At 48.2% G+C, this 18,850-nt stretch overlaps 1 protein-coding gene across 2 annotated transcripts in view; it reads right to left on the bottom strand.

Moving 5' to 3' along the window:
• Positions 1-18,850, bottom strand: part of LOC109882051 (divergent protein kinase domain 2A-like) — a 93,880-nt gene that overhangs the window by 58,751 nt on the left and 16,279 nt on the right. The gene's annotated exons all lie outside the window — the stretch shown is intronic.

Raw genomic sequence — 18,850 nt, 5'->3', positions numbered from 1 at the left:
AGGCTCCAAACAGTAGAGAGGCTCCATACAGTAGAGAGGCTCCATACAGACACCGGTTAGTCAGGCTGATTGAGGTAGTATGTACATGTAGGTATGGTTAAAGTGACTATGCATATATGATAAACTGAGAGTAGCAGTAGCGTAAAAGAGGGGTTGGCAGGTGGTGGGTGGTGGGACACAATGTAGATAGCCCGGTTAGCCAATGTGCGGGAGCACTGGTTGGTCGGGCCAATTGAGGTAGTATGTACATGAATGTATGGTTAAAGTGACTATGCTTATATATGATAAGCAGAGAGTAGCAGCAGCGTAAAAGAGGGGTTGGCAGGTGATGGGTGGCGGCACACAATGCAAATAGTCCGGGTAACCATTTGGTTACCTGTTCAGGAGTCTTATGGCTTGGGTGTAAAAACTGTTGAGAAGCCTTTTTGTCCTAGACTTGGTACTCCAGTACCACTTGCCATGTGGTTGTAGAGAGAACAGTCTATGAATGGGGTGGCTGGGGTCTTTGACAGTTGTTAGGGCCTTCCTCTGACACCGCCTGGTGTAGAGGTCCTGGATGGCAGGCAGCTTAGCCCCAGTGATGTACTGGGCCGTACACACTACCCTCTGAAGTGCCTTGCAGTCAGATGCCGAGCAGTTTCTATACCAGGCAGTAATGCAACCAGTCAGGATGCTCTCGATGTTGCAGCTGTAGAACCTTTTGAGGATCTCAGCTCCCATGTCATATCTTTTTAGTTTCCTGAGGGGGAATAGGCTTTGTCGTGCCGTGTTTGGACCATTCTAGTTTGTTGGTGATGTGGACACCAAGGAACTTGAAGGGCTCAACCTGCTCAACTATACAGTCCCGTCGATGAGAATGGGGGCGTGCTCCGTCCTCCTTTTCCTGTAGTCCACAATCATCTCTTTAGTCTTGGTTACATTGAGAGATGGGTTGTTATTCTGGCACTACCCAGGCAGGTCTCTGACCTACCTACAGGCCGTCTCGTCGCTGTCGGTGATCAGGCCTACAGCCGTTTTGTCGTCTGCAAACTTAATGATGGTATTGGAGTCATGCCTGGCCATGTAGTCGTGGGTGAACAGGGAGTAGAGGGGACCGAGCACGCACCCCTGGGGGGCTCCAGTATTGAGGATCAGCGTGGCAGATGTGTCGTTACCTACCCTTACCACCTGGGGGCGGCCCGTCAGGAAGTCCAGGATCCAGTTGCAGAGGGAGGTGTTTAGTCCCAGGATCCTTAGCTTAGTGATTAACTTTGAGGGTACTATAGTGTTGAATGCTGAGCTGTCGTCAATGAATAGCATTCTCACATAGGTATTCCTTTTGTGCAGTCTGGTCCAGCAGCCAGCTACCTCTCACACAGTTTAACAACTCCTCTTCTTGTCTCCCTGGCAGACAGACATCACCTCCCCTTTTTCTCTCCCTCCTGGCATAATGCATACGTGGGATTCAGTAACATAGTCAGTGAGAAGTTTGTGTACGTGTGTGAAAGAGAGAAGGGAGGGCCTAGACAAAGCTGGCAGCAAATGTGATTTGTATGTGTGAGAGGCAGAGTGGAAAAATTGACAGAGAGAGAGAGAGAGAGAGAGAGAGAGAGAGAGAGAGAGAGAGAGAGACAAAGAAACAGAAAGGCAGAGAGCCTCTCCCCTCCCCCATTCTCTTCTACAGAGAGAATGAGAGCAGGATGAGGAATGGTAGCATGCCGAGTCAGGCTCCTTAGACACTGGAGACCAAGGGTAGATGAGACCGAGGGGGACCAAGACCGAGGGGGACTGAGGGAGATAGACACAGAGGATGAGGAATGGTAGCATGCCGAGTCAGGTTCCTTAGACTCTGGATTTGGCAGACACTTGAAACTTTGGGCCCCGACCAACCTGCTCTAAGCCACAGTGCATCCAGCCACCTCATAAATCCCTGTTTGAACAGTATTAGGTGTGTGTGTGAGTGTGTGTGTGTACTCTCAAGGTAGGTGGCGGTCCAGGCCACCGGGCTAAAAGCAGACCGAGCATGGCAGGAACTTGGCTCCAGACCTGAGGGCTGAGAGTTGACAAAACAGAAAAGCTAGCCGTGCATCTGGTTTCTTATATAAACGACAGAGCAATGAGACGTATTGTACCCGTCATCAAATGGAGAGCTTTTTAATATCAGCTGAAGAAAGAACTGGAAGCATATTCTCTCCCTCCCCTACCAAGGGTTGAACGCTATTGCTAGCACCATAGAGCGTTTATCAGATGATTCTCTCAGACGGAGAGGTCGCAGTAAATAAATACAATAGCACCCTATTCCCTATAAAGGGCACTACTTTAGACCAGAGCCATTAATGGGTTAACTACCTACAGTGGGACAAAACAAGTATTTAGTCAGCCACCAATTGTGCAAGTTCTCCCACTTAAAAAGATGAGGCCTGTAATTTTCATCATAGGTACACTTCAACTATGTCAGACAAAATGAGAAAAAAAAAAAATCCTGAAAATCACATTGTAGGATTTTTTATGAATTTATTACCAAATAAGTATTTGGTCACCTACAAACAAGCAAGATTTCTGGCTCTCACAGACCTGTAACAACTTCTTTAAGAGGCTCCTCTGTCCACTCGTTACCTGAAAATCCTACAATGGGATTTTTTTTTCTTCTCATTTTGTCTGTCATAGTTGAAGTGTACCTATGATGACAATTACAGGGCTCTTATCTTTTTAAGTGGGAGAACTTGCACAATTGGTGGCTGACTAAATACTTTTTTGCCCCACTGTAGAGCCCATGGGCCCTGGTTAACCTGGCCTTATAGAAAAACACACCAACTGGGGGGAGACAGGAGCAATGATTGGGGTCGTCCGGGGCTGGAGAGCTGTGGGGGGACAAAGCTGCTGGGAGCGAAGCACAGAAGGGAAACAGCTGGGGGAGGGGGGTGGCAAGAGTGATAGAGGCTACAGGAACAACCACAATATTTACCTAACCAAAGACCGGAATAAGAGCGTGATGTGAGGTGGCGTGTCGGGGGAATAAGAGCGTGATGTGAGGTGGCGTGTCGGGGGAATAAGAGCGTGATGTGAGGTGGCGTGTCGGGGGAATAAGAGCGTAATGTGAGGTGGCGTGTCGGGGGAATAAGAGCGTAATGTGAGGTGGCGTGTCGGGGAATAAGAGCGTAATGTGAGGTGGCGTGTCGGGGGAATAAGAGCGTAATGTGAGGTGGCGTGTCGGGGGAATAAGAGCGTAATGTGAGGTGGCGTGTCGGGGGAATAAGAGCGTAATGTGAGGTGGCGTGTCGGGGGAATAAGAGCGTAATGTGAGGTGGCGTGTCGGGGGAATAAGAGCGTAATGTGAGGTGGCGTGTCGGGGGAATAAGAGCGTAATGTGAGGTGGCGTGTCGGGGGAATAAGAGCGTAATGTGAGGTGGCGTGTCGGGGGAATAAGAGCGTAATGTGAGGTGGCGTGTCGGGGGAATAAGAGCGTAATGTGAGGTGGGCGTGTCGGGGGAATAAGAGCGTATGTGAGGTGGCGTGTCGGGGGAATAAGAGCGTAATTGAGGTGGCGTGTCGGGGGAATAAGAGCGTAATGTGAGGTGGCGTGTCGGGGGAATAAGAGCGTAATGTGAGGTGGCGTGTCGGGGGAATAAGAGCGTAATGTGAGGTGGCGTGTTCGGGGGAATAAGAGCGTAATGTGAGGTGGGCGTGTCGGGGAATAAGAGCGTAATGTGAGGTGGCGTGTCGGGGGAATAAGAGCGGTGTAATGTGAGGTGGCGTGTGCGGGGGAATAAGGCGTAATGTGGAGGTGGGGTGTCGGGGGGAATAAGAGCGTAATGTGAGGTGCGTGGTCGGGGGAATAAGAGCGTAATGTGAGGTGGCGTGTCGGGGGGAATAAGAGCGTAATGTGAGGTGGCGTGTCCGGGGGAATAAGAGCGTAATGTGAGGTGGCGTGTCGGGGAATAAGAGCGTAATGTGAGGTGGCGTGTCGGGGGAATAAGAGCGTAATGTGAGGTGGCGTGTCGGGGGAATAAGAGCGTATGTGAGGTGGCGTGTCGGGGGAATAAGAGCGTAATGTGAGGTGGCGTGTCGGGGGAATAAGAGCGTAATGTGAGGTGGCGTGTCGGGGGAATAAGAGCGTAATGTGAGGTGGCGTGTCGGGGGAATAAGAGCGTAATGTGAGGTGGCGTGTCGGGGAATAAGAGCGTAATGTGAGGTGGCGTGTCGGGGGAATAAGAGCGTAATGTGAGGTGGCGTGTCGGGGGAATAAGAGCGTAATGTGAGGTGGCGTGTCGGGGGGAATAAGAGCGTAATGTGAGGTGGCCGTGTCGGGGGAATAAGAGCGTAATGTGAGGTGGCGTGCCGCGTGTCGGGGGAAAAAGAGCGTAATGTGAGGTGGCGTGCCGCGTGTCGGGGGAATAAGAGCGTAATGTGAGGTGGCGTGTCGGGGGAATAAGAGCGTAATGTGAGGTGGCGTGCCATGCGAATAAGAGCGTAATGTGAGGTGGCGTGCCGCGTGTCGGGGGAATAAGAGCGTAATGTGAGGTGGCGTGCCGCGTGTCAGGGGAATAAGAGCGTAATGTGAGATGGCGTGCCGCGTGAATAAGAGCGTAATGTGAGGTGGCGTGCCGTGTGAATAAGAGCGTAATGTGAGGTGGCGTGCCGGGGGAATAAGAGCGTAATGTGAGGTGGCGTGCCGTGTGCCGTGTGAATAAGAGCGTAATGTGAGGTGGCGTGTCGGGGGAATAAGAGCGTAATGTGAGGTGGCGTGCCGCGTGTCGGGGGAAAAAGAGCGTAATGTGAGGTGGCGTGCCGCGTGTCGGGGGAATAAGAGCGTAATGTGAGGTGGCGTGTCGGGGGAATAAGAGCGTAATGTGAGGTGGCGTGCCATGCGAATAAGAGCGTAATGTGAGGTGGCGTGCCGCGTGTCGGGGGAATAAGAGCGTAATGTGAGGTGGCGTGCCGCGTGTCGGGGGAATAAGAGCGTAATGTGAGATGGCGTGCCGCGTGCCGTGTGAATAAGAGCGTAATGTGAGGTGGCGTGCCGTGTGAATAAGAGCGTAATGTGAGGTGGCGTGCCGGGGGAATAAGAGCGTAATGTGAGGTGGCGTGCCGTGTGAATAAGAGCGTAATGTGAGGTGGCGTGCCGGGGGAATAAGAGCGTAATGTGAGATGGCGTGCCGCGTGCCGTGTGAATAAGAGCGTAATGTGAGGTGGCGTGCCGTGTGAATAAGAGCGTAATGTGAGGTGGCGTGCCGTGTGAATAAGAGCGTAATGTGAGGTGGCGTGCCGTGTGAATAAGAGCGTAATGTGAGGTGGCGTGCCGTGTGAATAAGAGCGTAATGTGAGGTGGCGTGCCGTGTGAATAAGAGCGTAATGTGAGGTGGCGTGCCGTGTGAATAAGAGCGTAATGTGAGGTGGCGTGCCGTGTGAATAAGAGCGTAATGTGAGGTGGCGTGCCGTGTGAATAAGAGCGTAATGTGAGGTGGCGTGCCGTGTGAATAAGAGCGTAATGTGAGGTGGCGTGCCGTGTGAATAAGAGCGTAATGTGAGGTGGCGTGCCGTGTGAATAAGAGCGTAATGTGAGGTGGCGTGCCGTGTGAATAAGAGCGTAATGTGAGGTGGCGTGCCGTGTGAATAAGAGCGTAATGTGAGGTGGCGTGCCGTGTGAATAAGAGCGTAATGTGAGGTGGCGTGCCGTGTGAATAAGAGCGTAATGTGAGGTGGCGTGCCGTGTGAATAAGAGCGTAATGTGAGGTGGCGTGCCGTGTGAATAAGAGCGTAATGTGAGGTGGCGTGCCGTGTGAATAAGAGCGTAATGTGAGGTGGCGTGCCGTGTGAATAAGAGCGTAATGTGAGGTGGCGTGCCGTGTGAATAAGAGCGTAATGTGAGGTGGCGTGCCGTGTGAATAAGAGCGTAATGTGAGGTGGCGTGCCGTGTGAATAAGAGCGTAATGTGAGGTGGCGTGCCGTGTGAATAAGAGCGTAATGTGAGGTGGCGTGCCGTGTGAATAAGAGCGTAATGTGAGGTGGCGTGCCGTGTGAATAAGAGCGTAATGTGAGGTGGCGTGCCGTGTGAATAAGAGTGTAATGTGAGGTGGCGTGTCGTGTCAATAAGAGCGTAATGTGAGGTGGCGTGCCGTGTGAATAAGAGCGTAATGTGAGGTGGCGTGTCGTGTCAATAAGAGCGTAATGTGAGGTGGCGTGTCGGGGGAATAAGAACGTAATGTGAGCTGCCGTCTGGCCCATTCATTCAAAACAGGAGAGATTATACCACCAGGGTTCTGCAGACAGACAAACCTTTTTCTGTTCTCTGCTCCCCCGTCTCCCGCTTCTCACGAGGGGAGTAGGACGATATGACCTCAAACTTATGGGAGATTCACGATATACAGTGCATTCGGGAAATGTATTCCAGACCGCTTTCATTTTTCCACACATTGTTTTGTTCCAGCCATATTCTAAAATGTATTACAACCTCATTCAAAAAAAAGTTTCTTACTCACAATGACATCACAATGAAATCACAATGACATCACAATACCTCACAATGACATCACAATACCTCACAATGACATCACAATGACAAAGTGAAAACAGGTTTTTAGAAATGTTAGTACATTTATTACAAATAAATCAAACAGAAACACTATATTTCCATAAGTATTCAGACTCTTTGGTGTGAGACTCGAAATTGAGGTCAGGTGCATCCTGTTTCTATTGATCATCCTTGTGATGTTTCTACAACTTGATTGGAATCCACCTGTGGTAAATTCAATTGATTGGACATGATTTGGAAAGGCACACACCTGTCTATATAAAGGTCCCGCAGTTGACAGTGCACGTCAGAGCAAAAACAAAGCCATGAGGTCGAAGGAATTGTCTATAGAGCTGAGAGACAGGATTGTGTCGAGGCACAGATCTGGTGAAGGGTACCTAAATATTTCTGCAGAATTCAAGTTCCAAGAACACAGTGGCCTCCATCATTCTTAAATGGAAGAAGTTTGGAACCACCAAGACTCATCCTAGAGCTGGCCACCCAGCCAGATGACCAAGAACCTGATGGTCACTCTGACAGAGCTCCAGAGTTGCTCTGTGGAGATGGGAGAACATTCAAGAAGGACAATCGCTGTAGCACTTCACCAACCAGGCCTTTATGGAAGAGTGGCCAGATTAAAGTTTGCCAAAAGGCACATAAAAGGACTCTCAGACCATGAGAAACAAGATTCTCTGGTCTGATGAAACCAAGATTGAACTCTTTGGCCTAAATGCCAAGCAGCACGTCGAGGAAACCTGGCACAATCCCTACGGTGAAGCACGGTGGTGGCAGCATCATGCTGTGGGAATGTTTTTCAGAGGCAGGGACTGGGAGACTAGTCAGGATTGAGGGAAAGATGAACGGAGCAAAGTACAGAGAGAGAGAGAGAGATCCTTGATGAAAACCTGCTCCAGAGCGCTCAGGACCTTAGACCGGGGGCGAAGGTTCACCTTCCAACAGGACAACGACCCTAAGCACACAGCCAAGACAACGCAGTAGTGCCTTCGGGAATGTCCTTGAGTGGCCCAATTAGAGGCCGGACTTGAACCCGATCAACCATCTCTGGAGAGACCAGAAGATAGTTGTGCAGCAACGCTCCCCATTAAACCTGATAGAGCTAGAGAGGATCTGCAGAGGTGAATGGGAAAAACTCCCCAAATACAGGTGTGCCAAGCTTGTAGCGTCATACCCAAGAAGACTCAAGGCTGTAATCACTGCCAAAGGTGCTTCAACAAAATACTGACTAAAGGGTCTGACTACTTATTCTAATTGTGATACTTCAGTTTATTTTTAATACATTTGCAAACCTTTCTAAATACCTGTTTTTGCTTTGGTCATTATGGGTAGTGTGTGTAGATTTAATTCAATGTTGTTTTCCCCCCCTCGTCATTTTAGAATAATTCTGTAACGTAACAAAATGTGGAAAGTCAAGGGGTCTGAATACTTTCCAAAAACACTGTGGATTAAAAAAAATGTTTCACCAAATAAGATTTGTTGTGCAATTAAAAGTAAAACACTGCATTTCAAACCGCCAGTCATTAGCCCAGGCGCCAGTCATTAGCCCAGGCGCCAGTCATTAGCCCAGGCGCCAGTCATTAGCCCAGGCGCCAGTCATTAGCCCAGGCGCCAGTCATTAGCCCAGGCGCCAGTCATTAGCCAGCTAATCTTTTACATTTCAAGTTGAGTCAAGGTGGATCTATCTGCTAGATAACAAGGTAGAACAGTTGAATTGTTATGAACACATCGTGCTGTCCGTCTCCAACGGTTTGAGCAGCAGGCTAGTTAGCCTGTCCACTCTGTTCAGATGTTTTTCTCAGCATGAGAACCAGTTGCCAGTTACTTATATAAATGCGGTTTTGTTCTTATTGCACATTTATAAAACACAGACTAGACAGCTAGTAAAACAGTCTTTGGCTAAAAGGCTGCTAGCGCTACCGCTCACGACAAACTGAGCATTCCTTTTCCAGAATCAATGTTCATTGATACTCCCGTTTTAGTAGCGTCAGCTCCGCAGGCAGTTTGAAGAGTTGAGACATAAACATGGGAAGGTGAACATTGGTGCGAGCAGCAGGGGGAGGGGCTTGGTGCGAGCAGCAGGGGGAGGGGCTTGGTGCGAGCAGCAGGGGGAGGGGCTTGGTGCGAGCAGCAGGGGGAGGGGCTTGGTGCGAGCAGCAGGGGGAGGGGCTTGGTGCGAGCAGCGGGGGGAGGGGCTTGGTGTGTGTAGCGGGGGGAGGGGCTTGGTGTGTGTAGCGGGGGGAGGGGCTTGGTGTGTGTAGCGGGGGGAGGGGCTTGGTGTGTGTAGCGGGGGGAGGGGCTTGGTGTGTGTAGCGGGGGGAGGGGCTTGGCGTGTGTAGCGGGGGGAGGGGCTTGGCGTGTCTATAAATGGGAAGGTGAACACAGCACAGAAGGAGCGAAATAGATGAGACCAAAAATACAACAAGAGAACAAGTGGACATAAAACGTTCAGAAAAACACACAAAACAAATTCTTGGTGTGCAGGCATTGGGAATATCGAGCTAAAACATTAACATCTGAATCAACTTGATATATTGCCGAGCCTCAGAGGGGTTTCAAGCCAAGATAACTCCTAACATGATTCAGTCAGTACACAAAGACCCTACAGAATAACGAAAGGGGCTTTGGGAGCACGAGAGCCTGGGTTAAGCACCGTACACAAGCCCCTCGTGTAATTCACAGCGTCTGGATCCACACTAGTAGCAATGTGAATACTATTCAGACAGACAGTGGACCTCAACCATCGAGAGACAGTAGAGGTTGGAGACTTGGACAACAAGCAGGACGAACAGTCGCTGTCACGATTCCAAATCAAACAAGGGCTTTGCTCTACCAATAAACAGACCTGACCTAGCATCCTCGGCATCGAGGTTTATGTGGCTTACATTGGTTCTGTTACATGAATAAGGACAAGCATGTATATTAGATTACACCAACGCTCATTAAAATCAAACAACGGAGCACGAGATGTCCTTTTAGAAATGCAAACAAGCGGCGGTGTGTTTGTTCAGAGCTCTGGGAACGTTGCCTCTGTCGAAAGAATATTGGGAGGATAATTTGAGCTGGGGTCGTGTCGAGACAGACTGCCTACTTCAGTTTTCTGCCTTTCTTTCCTACCTCTTAATCCCCCTATCTTTCCGGCTCTCTCCCAGGCTCTCTCCTTCGGTTCGGATCCAGTGTTAGACGCCAATTTATTCCTTGGAGAGAAGAGAGGACATTGAAAGAAAGTACTGCTACACAACAAAAGTATGTGGACACCTGCTCGTCCAACATCTCATTCCAAAATCATGGGCATTAATATGGAGTTGGTCCCTCCTTTGCTGCTATAACAGCCTCCACTCTTCTGGGAAGGCTTTCCAAGAGATGTTGGAACAATGCTGCTGTAACAGCCTCCACTCTTCTGGGAAGGTTTTCCACTAGATGTTGGAACATTGCTGCTATAACAGCCTCCACTCTTCTGGGAAGGCTTTCCACTAGATGTTGGAACATTGATGAGGGGACTAGATTCCATTCAGCAACAAGAGCATTAGTGAGGTCGGACACTGATGTTGGGCGATTAGGCCCCCAATTCATTCCAACGGTGTTCAATGGGGTTGAGGTCAGGGCTCAATGCAGGGCAGTCAAGTTCTTCCACACCGATCGACAAACAATTTCTGTATGGACCTCGCTTTGTGCACGGGAGTATTGTCATGCTGAAACAGGAAAGGGCCTTCCTCAAACTGTTGCCACAAAGTTGGAAGCACAGAATCATCTAGAATGTCATTGTATGCTGTAGCGTTAAGATTTCCCTTCATTGGAACTAAAGGACCTAGTCCGAATCATGAAAAATAGCCCCAGCCATTATTTAAAAACAGCCAAAGACCATTATTCCTCCTCCACCAAACTTTACAGTTGGCACTATGAATTGGGGCAGGTAGTGTATCTCCAGGTCAGGTTTGGTGAGGGGGAGGATGGGGATGGCGTCTGAAGAACAGATTGTCTGGAGGAGATGAGTTAACCATACAGGTCCTACATTGACCGTGTTAACCCCTAGGGCCCTGTCACGTTAACCCCTAGGGGCCTGTCACGTTAACCCCTAGGGGCCTGTCACGTTAACCCCTAGGGGCCTGTCACGTTAACCCCTAGGGGCCTGTCACGTTAACCCCTAGGGGCCTGTCACGTTAACCCCTAGGGGCCTGTCACGTTAACCCCTAGAATGGTCCACCACCCAAAGGACATCCAGCCAACAGTGGGAAGCATTGGAGCCAACATGGACCAGCATCCCTGTGCTTTTGACACCTTGTAGAGTCCATGTCCTGACGAAATGAGGCCGTTCTGCGGGCAAAAGGGGGGAAGGGCAACTCAATATTACAAAAAGTGTTCTTAAATGTTTTGTACACTCAGTTACTGACTTATTAACCCCTCGTGCAACGTTTCCCAAACTCAGTCCTTTGGACCCAAAGGGTAGCACGTTTTGTCTTAACAGTACAAAGCTGAATCAAAACGATCAAACCTTGAGGATTAGTTGATTATTTAAATCGGCTGTGTAGTTCTAGTGCAAAAAAAACAAAATATGCTCCCCCTGGGGTCCCCAGGACCGAGTTTGGGAAACTGTGCCCTAGGGCCTGTCATGTCCTATTGTGGGCTTGACTGAGCAGACAAGGCTTCGGTTTGATGGGCTTGACTGAGCAGACAAGGCTTCGGTTCAAAGAGCTACCACAGTCACATGCTTGGAACGAGGGGTAAATTGTTCTTAATGTAAGGCCAGTTTGCTAGATTAGGGTTGGAACAAAAACCTACAGGATGGTAGCACTCCAGGATTAAAGTTAGAGAGCCCTGGTCTAGGGTAGAGGTCGACCGATTATGATGTTTCAACGCCGATACTAATACCGATTTATTGGAGGACCAAAACGCCGATACCGATTAAAAAATATATATAAATATTTTGTAATAATGACAATTACAACAATACTGAATTAACACTTATTTTAATAACATCAATAAAATAATAATTTTGCACGCCCAATTTTTCAGTTTTTGATTTGTTAATTTTTTTTGAAATATCCAATAAATGTCGTTCCACTTCATGATTGTGTCCCACTTGTTGTTGATTCTTCACAAAAAAATACAGTTTTATATCTTTATGTTTGAAGCCTGAAATGTGGCAAAAGGTCGCAAAGTTCAAGGGGGCCGAATACTTTCGCAAGGCACTGTATCTCTCTATACCATTTGTATTTCATATACCTTTGACTATTGGATGTTCTTATAGGCACTTTAGTATTGCCAGTGTAACAGTATAGCTTCCGTCCCTCTAGTTAGCGCGCGCTAACTAGCCAGCCATTTCACTTCAGTTACACCAGCCTCTTCTCGGGAGTCGATGGGCTTGAAGTCATAAACAGCGCAATGCTTGACGCACAACGAAGAGCTGCTGGCAAAACGCACGAAAGTGCTGTTTGAATGAATGTTAACACGCCTGCTTCTGCCTACGACCGCTCAGTCAGATACTTAGATGCTCAGTCAGATTATATGCAACGCAGGACACGCTAGATAATATCTAGTAATATCATCAACCATGTGTAGTTAACTAGTGATTATGATTGATTGCATTCGCGTAACAGTCAGTCAGTCAGAGTGAAACGAGAGAGAGGCAGGTCTTTGCGTTGGACTAGTTAACTGTAGCGTTGCAAGTTTGGATCCCCCGAGCTGACAAGGTGAAAATCTGTCGTTCTGCCCCTGAACAGGCAGTTAACCCACTGTTCCTAGACCAGTTAACCCACTGTTCCTAGACCAGGTAACCCACTGTTCCTAGACCAGTTAACCCACTGTTCCTAGACCAGGTAACCCACTGTTCCTAGACCAGGTAACCCACTGTTCCTAGACCAGTTAACCCACTGTTCCTAGACCAGTTAACCCACTGTTCCTAGACCAGGTAACCCACTGTTCCTAGACCAGGTAACCCACTGTTCCTAGACCAGTTAACCCACTGTTCCTAGACCAGTTAACCCACTGTTCCTAGACCAGTTAACCCACTGTTCCTAGACCAGGTAACCCACTGTTCCCTGGTAGGCCGTCATTGAAAATAAGAATGTGTTCTTAACTGACTTTCCTAGTTAAATAAAAGGTATAAAAAAACACATTTCACAAAAATAAATGTATTTTTTATTTTTTTTAATCGCCGTGCAAAATACAGATTTCCGATTGTTATGAAAACCATCCCTAATTAATCGGCCATTCCGATTAATCGATCAACCTCTAGTACCTAGCCTTTAAATGGGGGGATCCTCAAACAGTATAGAGGTGTCTGTCTGTCTGTCTACAGCAGATTCTTTGTCAGTGGGAGAAAATTTAAAAAAAGTTTCCCCTTAGAAGAGACCCCATTCCAGCCTGTAGCTGGACACAGAAGAGACCCCATTCCAGCCTGTAGCTGGACACAGAAGAGACCCCATTCCAGCCTGTAGCTGGAAACAGAAGAGACCCATTCCAGCCTGTAGCTGGAAACAGAAGAGACCCATTACAGAGTTTAAATATTGATGGTCTTAGTGCTGCTAACTGTTCGCCTCCCTCCCCCACACAGTCTCTCAGAAAATGTTCTCCTTTTTGACTCAATGATTCCCGAGCAGCGCAAGGACTCTGAACAGTCAAAGGTCATTAAAAACAGCCCCGAGGTGCCTCTCCCCAACATATACTGGACCCAGTCTGCCCACAAGCCACTTATCTCGTCTCCGTCCCAGGGACCCCCAGGGTTCCTCTCCTGCCCACAGTTCCCACCCTGATCCATTACTCATGACCACCAGTAAACACAAGATGGTAGAGTTGAAATGTGTCTGTAAGATGAGGACAGGAGATGATTCACCAAGCCTCGGAGCTGAGGTATAATGGCCATAAAACGCTGATGGAATTGTCCACAACGCAAGGGTTTTTAGAGCGGACACAAGAGGAGGGAGAGAGAGAGAGAGAGACGGCTAGAGGAAGAGGGATAGAGCGAGAAAGACGGACCACACAAGGCTAATCAGATTTGACAGATTGGCTTAACTAAAGGACTGATCTGGTCTTTGTCCTTCCAGATGTCTGGAGGTGTAGGGGGCTGAGTGAGGGATTGGAGGTCACATCACAATATTGAAAGTCTACACAGGCTAGGCCCATTATTGTCCCAACTCTTCACGAGATACGGTCAATGCCAAATGAAATTGCAATTGATTAGTTGCTTGTAAATCACCGGGGGGAGGGGAAATTGATGTGGAGAGTGGGGCAATATATATTACGTGATCTGGACATGCAGGATGATACAGAGATGACACCATATGGTACAGGGATGACAGGGGATCACACCATACGGTACAGGGATGACACCATACGGTACAGGGATGACAGGGGATAACACCATATGGTACAGGGATGACAGGGGATCACACCATACGGTACAGGGATGACACCATACGGTACAGGGATGACACCATACGGTACAGGGATGACAGGGGATCACACCATACGGTACAGGGATGACAGGGGATCACACCATACGGTACAGGGATAACACCATACGGTACAGGGATGACACCATACGGTACAGGGATGACACCATACGGTACAGGGATGACGGGATCACACCATACGGTACAGGGATAACACCATACGGTACAGGGATGACACCATACGGTACAGGGATGACACCATACGGTACAGGGATAACACAATACGGTACAGGGATGACAGGGGATCACACCATACGGTACAGGGATAACACCATACGGTACAGGGATGTCAGGGGATGACACCATACGGTACAGGGATGACAGGGGATGACACCATACGGTACATGGATGACAGGGGATAACACCATATGGTACAGGGATGACACCATACGGTACAGGGATAACAGGGGATGACACCATACGGTACAGGGATGACACCATACGGTACAGGGATGACACCATACGGTACAGGGATGACACCATACGGTACAGGAATAACACCATACGGTACAGGGATGACACCATACGGTACAGGGATGACACCATACGGTACAGGGATGACACCATACGGTACAGGGATGACACCATACGGTACAGGGATGACAGGGGATCACACCATACGGTACAGGGATAACACCATACGGTACAGGGATGTCAGGGGATGACACCATACGGTACAGGGATGACACCATACGGTACAGGGATGACACCATAGGGTACAGGGATGACAGGGGATAACACCATAGGGTACAGGGATGACACCATACGGTACAGGGATGACAGGGGATAGAGGACTCTAGAACCCAGGTCAGAGTTAGATAGAGGACTCTAGAACCCAGGTCAGAGATAGAGGACTCTAGATGCATAAAAACCATTTAAATATGGACGTTACCAATGACGGCCTCCGTCAATTGAAAGTATTCAACCCCCGCCTCCAGCTAACCCCCGCCTCCAGCTAACCCCCGCCTCCAGCTAACCCCCGCCTCCAGCTAACCCCCGCCTCCAGCTAACCCCCGCCTCCAGCTAACCCCCGCCTCCAGCTAACCCCCGCCTCCAGCTAACCCCCGGTCAGTCAGAGAGATTGCAGAAGTGGTCCTGCAGTGTTTTCCAATCCAGGGGACCCAAATAGGTGCAGATTTGAGTTTCTTCTCTCCCCTCAAATCAAAATGTTTGATGAGTTGGATGGAATCAGGTGTCGTGTTCAGGCAGAAACTAAACGGATAACCGTGTGGGTACCCAGGACCCGTGTTAACACTGTGCTACTGTATACTGTTGAAAGGGAAGCCTCAGAAATAGTCTATGGATTGGCCTCAGTTTCACACACACACACACACACACACACACACACAACCATCCCACTTTGAATAATTCAAACCCGTCCTCCATTTACTGTAAATAGGCAGTAACTCAGTAGGTCTAACTAGGCAAATCCCTGACCTTCAGAGGAAGTCCACACCACAGCACTTCCTCATATTAGAGGACGTATTTAGATGAACAAGCTGTAGGTTGGTTATGAGGTGGGTCTGATTGATGCTAAGTGGCTAAGGCTAACGATCTCTGGCAGAGGAAGGAAGATTCTTCCCCTGTAATTTACAGAAGGTTTGGCACTGTACACTATGTCCCTGTTTACTTCAAATAATAACCAGGACATTTGTTAATTTTATTATTATTATTATTATTTTTAAATGTGGGAACTTGTTTGCTGTCTGACTTGGGAGACTGCTGCTCTGTGTGCTGCAGCGTGGTGGGGGAAGGGCCGTGAAACGAGAGGGAGGGAGTAGTAGCCATACTCGTGCTGTTTAGACTAGTTGCCCCCATAGGTCATCCGTCATTGAGCCTAGTTGCCCCCGTAGGTCATCCGTCATTGAGCCTAGTTGCCCCCGTAGGTCATCCGTCATTGAGCCTAGTTGCCCCCGTAGGTCATCCGTCATTGAGCCTAGTTGCCCCCGTAGGTCATCCGTCATTGAGCCTAGTTGCCCCCGTAGGTCATCCGTCATTGAGCCTAGTTGCCCCCGTAGGTCATCCGTCATTGAGCCTAGTTGCCCCCGTAGGTCATCCGTCATTGAGCCTAGTTGCCCCCGTAGGTCATCCGTCATTGAGCCTAGTTGCCCCCGTAGGTCATCCGTCATTGAGCCTAGTTGCCCCCGTAGGTCATCCGTCATTGAGCCTAGTTACCCCCGTAGGTCATCCGTCATTGAGCCTAGTTGCCCCCGTAGGCCATCCGTCATTGAGCCTAGTTGCCCCCGTAGGTCATCCGTCATTGAGCCTAGTTGCCCCCGTAGGTCATCCGTCATTGAGCCTAGTTGCCCCCGTAGGTCATCCGTCATTTAGACTAGTTGCCCCCGTAGGTTATCCATCCTACCAGCTGGTAGTGACTGTCTAGATCAGGGCAGAAGGGTTTCCTGCAGAGCCCCCTCAGGGCAGACGGGTTTCCTGCACCTTCAACACAGTACCCGCTAGAGAAGCGTCATCTTTGGTATACGCATCAGATGCATATCAACCTGCAAGGTGCCCAAGCATAAGCACCAACGCTTGATAAATAGTGGATTAACAACTGTCATTCCTAGTGAAAAAAACGTAGGCCTTAAAGCCAACTTGACATCTTCAGTTAATGATGCGTCACCATTCTGACAGTCTAATAAATACATGACTGGACAGGGGCGCAGCAATGGCTGGGCCTGGGAGGGCATAGGCCCACCCACTGGGGAGCCAGACCCAGCCAATCAGAATGAGTTTACAGATAATTCCAGGGGTGAAGAAAAAGGATGTGGAGATCCTGGGCTGGAGTGGTTAAACGTGGTCTGTGGCTGTGAGGCCGGTTGGACGTACTGCCAAATTTCCTTTTTAAATAAACGACTTTTGTAGCGGCTTATGGTAGATAAATGAACATTATATTCTCTGGCAACAGCTCCGTTGTACATTGCTGCAGTCAGCATGCAAATTGCACGCTCCCTCAAAACTTGAGACATCTGTGGTATTATGTTGTGTGACAAAACTGCACATTTTAAAGTGGCCTTTTATTGTCCCCAGCACAAGGTGCACCTTTGTAATGATCATGCTGTTTAACCTACTTCTTGATTTGCCACACCTGTCAGGTGGATGGATTATCTTGGCAAAGGAGAAATGCTCTCTAACAGAGATGTACACAACATTTGAGAGAAATAAGAAAATAGTACAAATAAATGAAAACCCTTGAATGAGGAGGTGTCCAAACCTTTGACTGGTACTGTATAGAAATAAAGAAACCTAAAAATAAATAGTTTCAACGGTACGGTACACTGCCCAAGCCTAGTTTATACAATACCCCTGTATACTGCCCAAGCCTAGTTTATACAATACCCCAGTATACTGCCCAAGCCTAGTTTATACAATACCCCAGTATACTGCCCAAGCCTAGTTTATACAATACCCCAGTATACTGCCCAAGCCTAGTTTATACAATACCCCAGTATACTGCCCAAGCCTAGTTTATACAATACCCCAGTATACTGCCCAAGCCTAGTTTATACAATACCCCAGTATACTGCCCAAGCCTAGTTTATACAATACCCCAGTATACTGCCCAAGCCTAGTTTATACAATACCCCAGTATACGGTATGCTGCCCAAGCCTAGTTTATACAATACCCCAGTATACGGTATGCTGCCCAAGCCTAGTTTATACAATACCCCAGTATACTGCCCAAGCCTAGTTTATACAATACCCCAGTATAATGCCCAAGCCTAGTTTATACAATACCCCAGTATACGGTATGCTGCCCAAGCCTAGTTTATACAATACCCCAGTATACGGTATGCTGCCCAAGCCTAGTTTATACAATACCCCAGTATACGGTATGCTGCCCAAGCCTAGTTTATACAATACCCCAGTATACGGTATGCTGCCCAAGCCTAGTTTATACAATACCCAGGGATACTGCCCAAGCCTAGTTTATACAATACCCCAGTATACGGTATGCTGCCCAAGCCTAGTTTATACAATACCCCAGTATACGGTATGCTGCCCAAGCCTAGTTTATACAATATCCCAGTATACGGTATGCTGCCCAAGCCTAGTTTATACAATACCCCAGTATGCTGCCCAAGCCTAGTTTATACAATACCCCAGTATACTGCCCAAGCCTAGTTTATTTAAACAATACCCCAGTATACTGCCCAAGCCTAGTTTATTTAAACAATACCCCCCAGTATACTGCCCAAGCCTAGTTTATTTAAACAATACCCCAGTATACTGCCCAAGCCTAGTTTATTTAAACAATACCCCAGTATACTGCCCAAGCCTAGTTTATTTAAACAATACCCCCCAGTATACTGCCCAAGCCTAGTTTATTTAAACAATACCCCAGTATACTGCCCAAGCCTAGTTTATTTAAACAATTCCCCAGTATACTGCCCAAGCCTAGTTTATTTAAACAATACCCCAGTATACTGCCCAAGCCTAGTTTATTTAAACAATACCCCAGTATACTGCCCAAGCCTAGTTTATTTAAACAATACCCCAGTATACTGCCCAAGCCTAGTTTATTTAAACAATACCCCAGTATACTGCCCAAGCCTAGTTTATTTAAACAATACCCCAGTATACTGCCCAAGCCTAGTTTATTTAAACAATACCCCAGTATACTGCCCAAGCCTAGTTTATTTAAACAATACCCCAGTATACTGCCCAAGCCTAGTTTATTTAAACAATACCCCAGTATACTGCCCAAGCCTAGTTTATTTAAACAATACCCCAGTATACTGCCCAAGCCTAGTTTATTTAAACAATACCCCAGTATACTGCCCAAGCCTAGTTTATTTAAACAATACCCCAGTATACTGCCCAAGCCTAGTTTATTTAAACAATACCCCAGTGTACGGTATACTGCCCAAGCCTAGTTTATTTAAACAATACC

The sequence above is a fragment of the Oncorhynchus kisutch genome, linkage group LG18 (genome assembly GCF_002021735.2).
Source record: "Oncorhynchus kisutch isolate 150728-3 linkage group LG18, Okis_V2, whole genome shotgun sequence".
Lineage (NCBI taxonomy): Eukaryota > Metazoa > Chordata > Actinopteri > Salmoniformes > Salmonidae > Oncorhynchus > Oncorhynchus kisutch.
The sequence above is the reverse complement of the archived record's forward strand: the minus strand, read 5'-3'. Positions and strand labels throughout refer to the sequence as shown.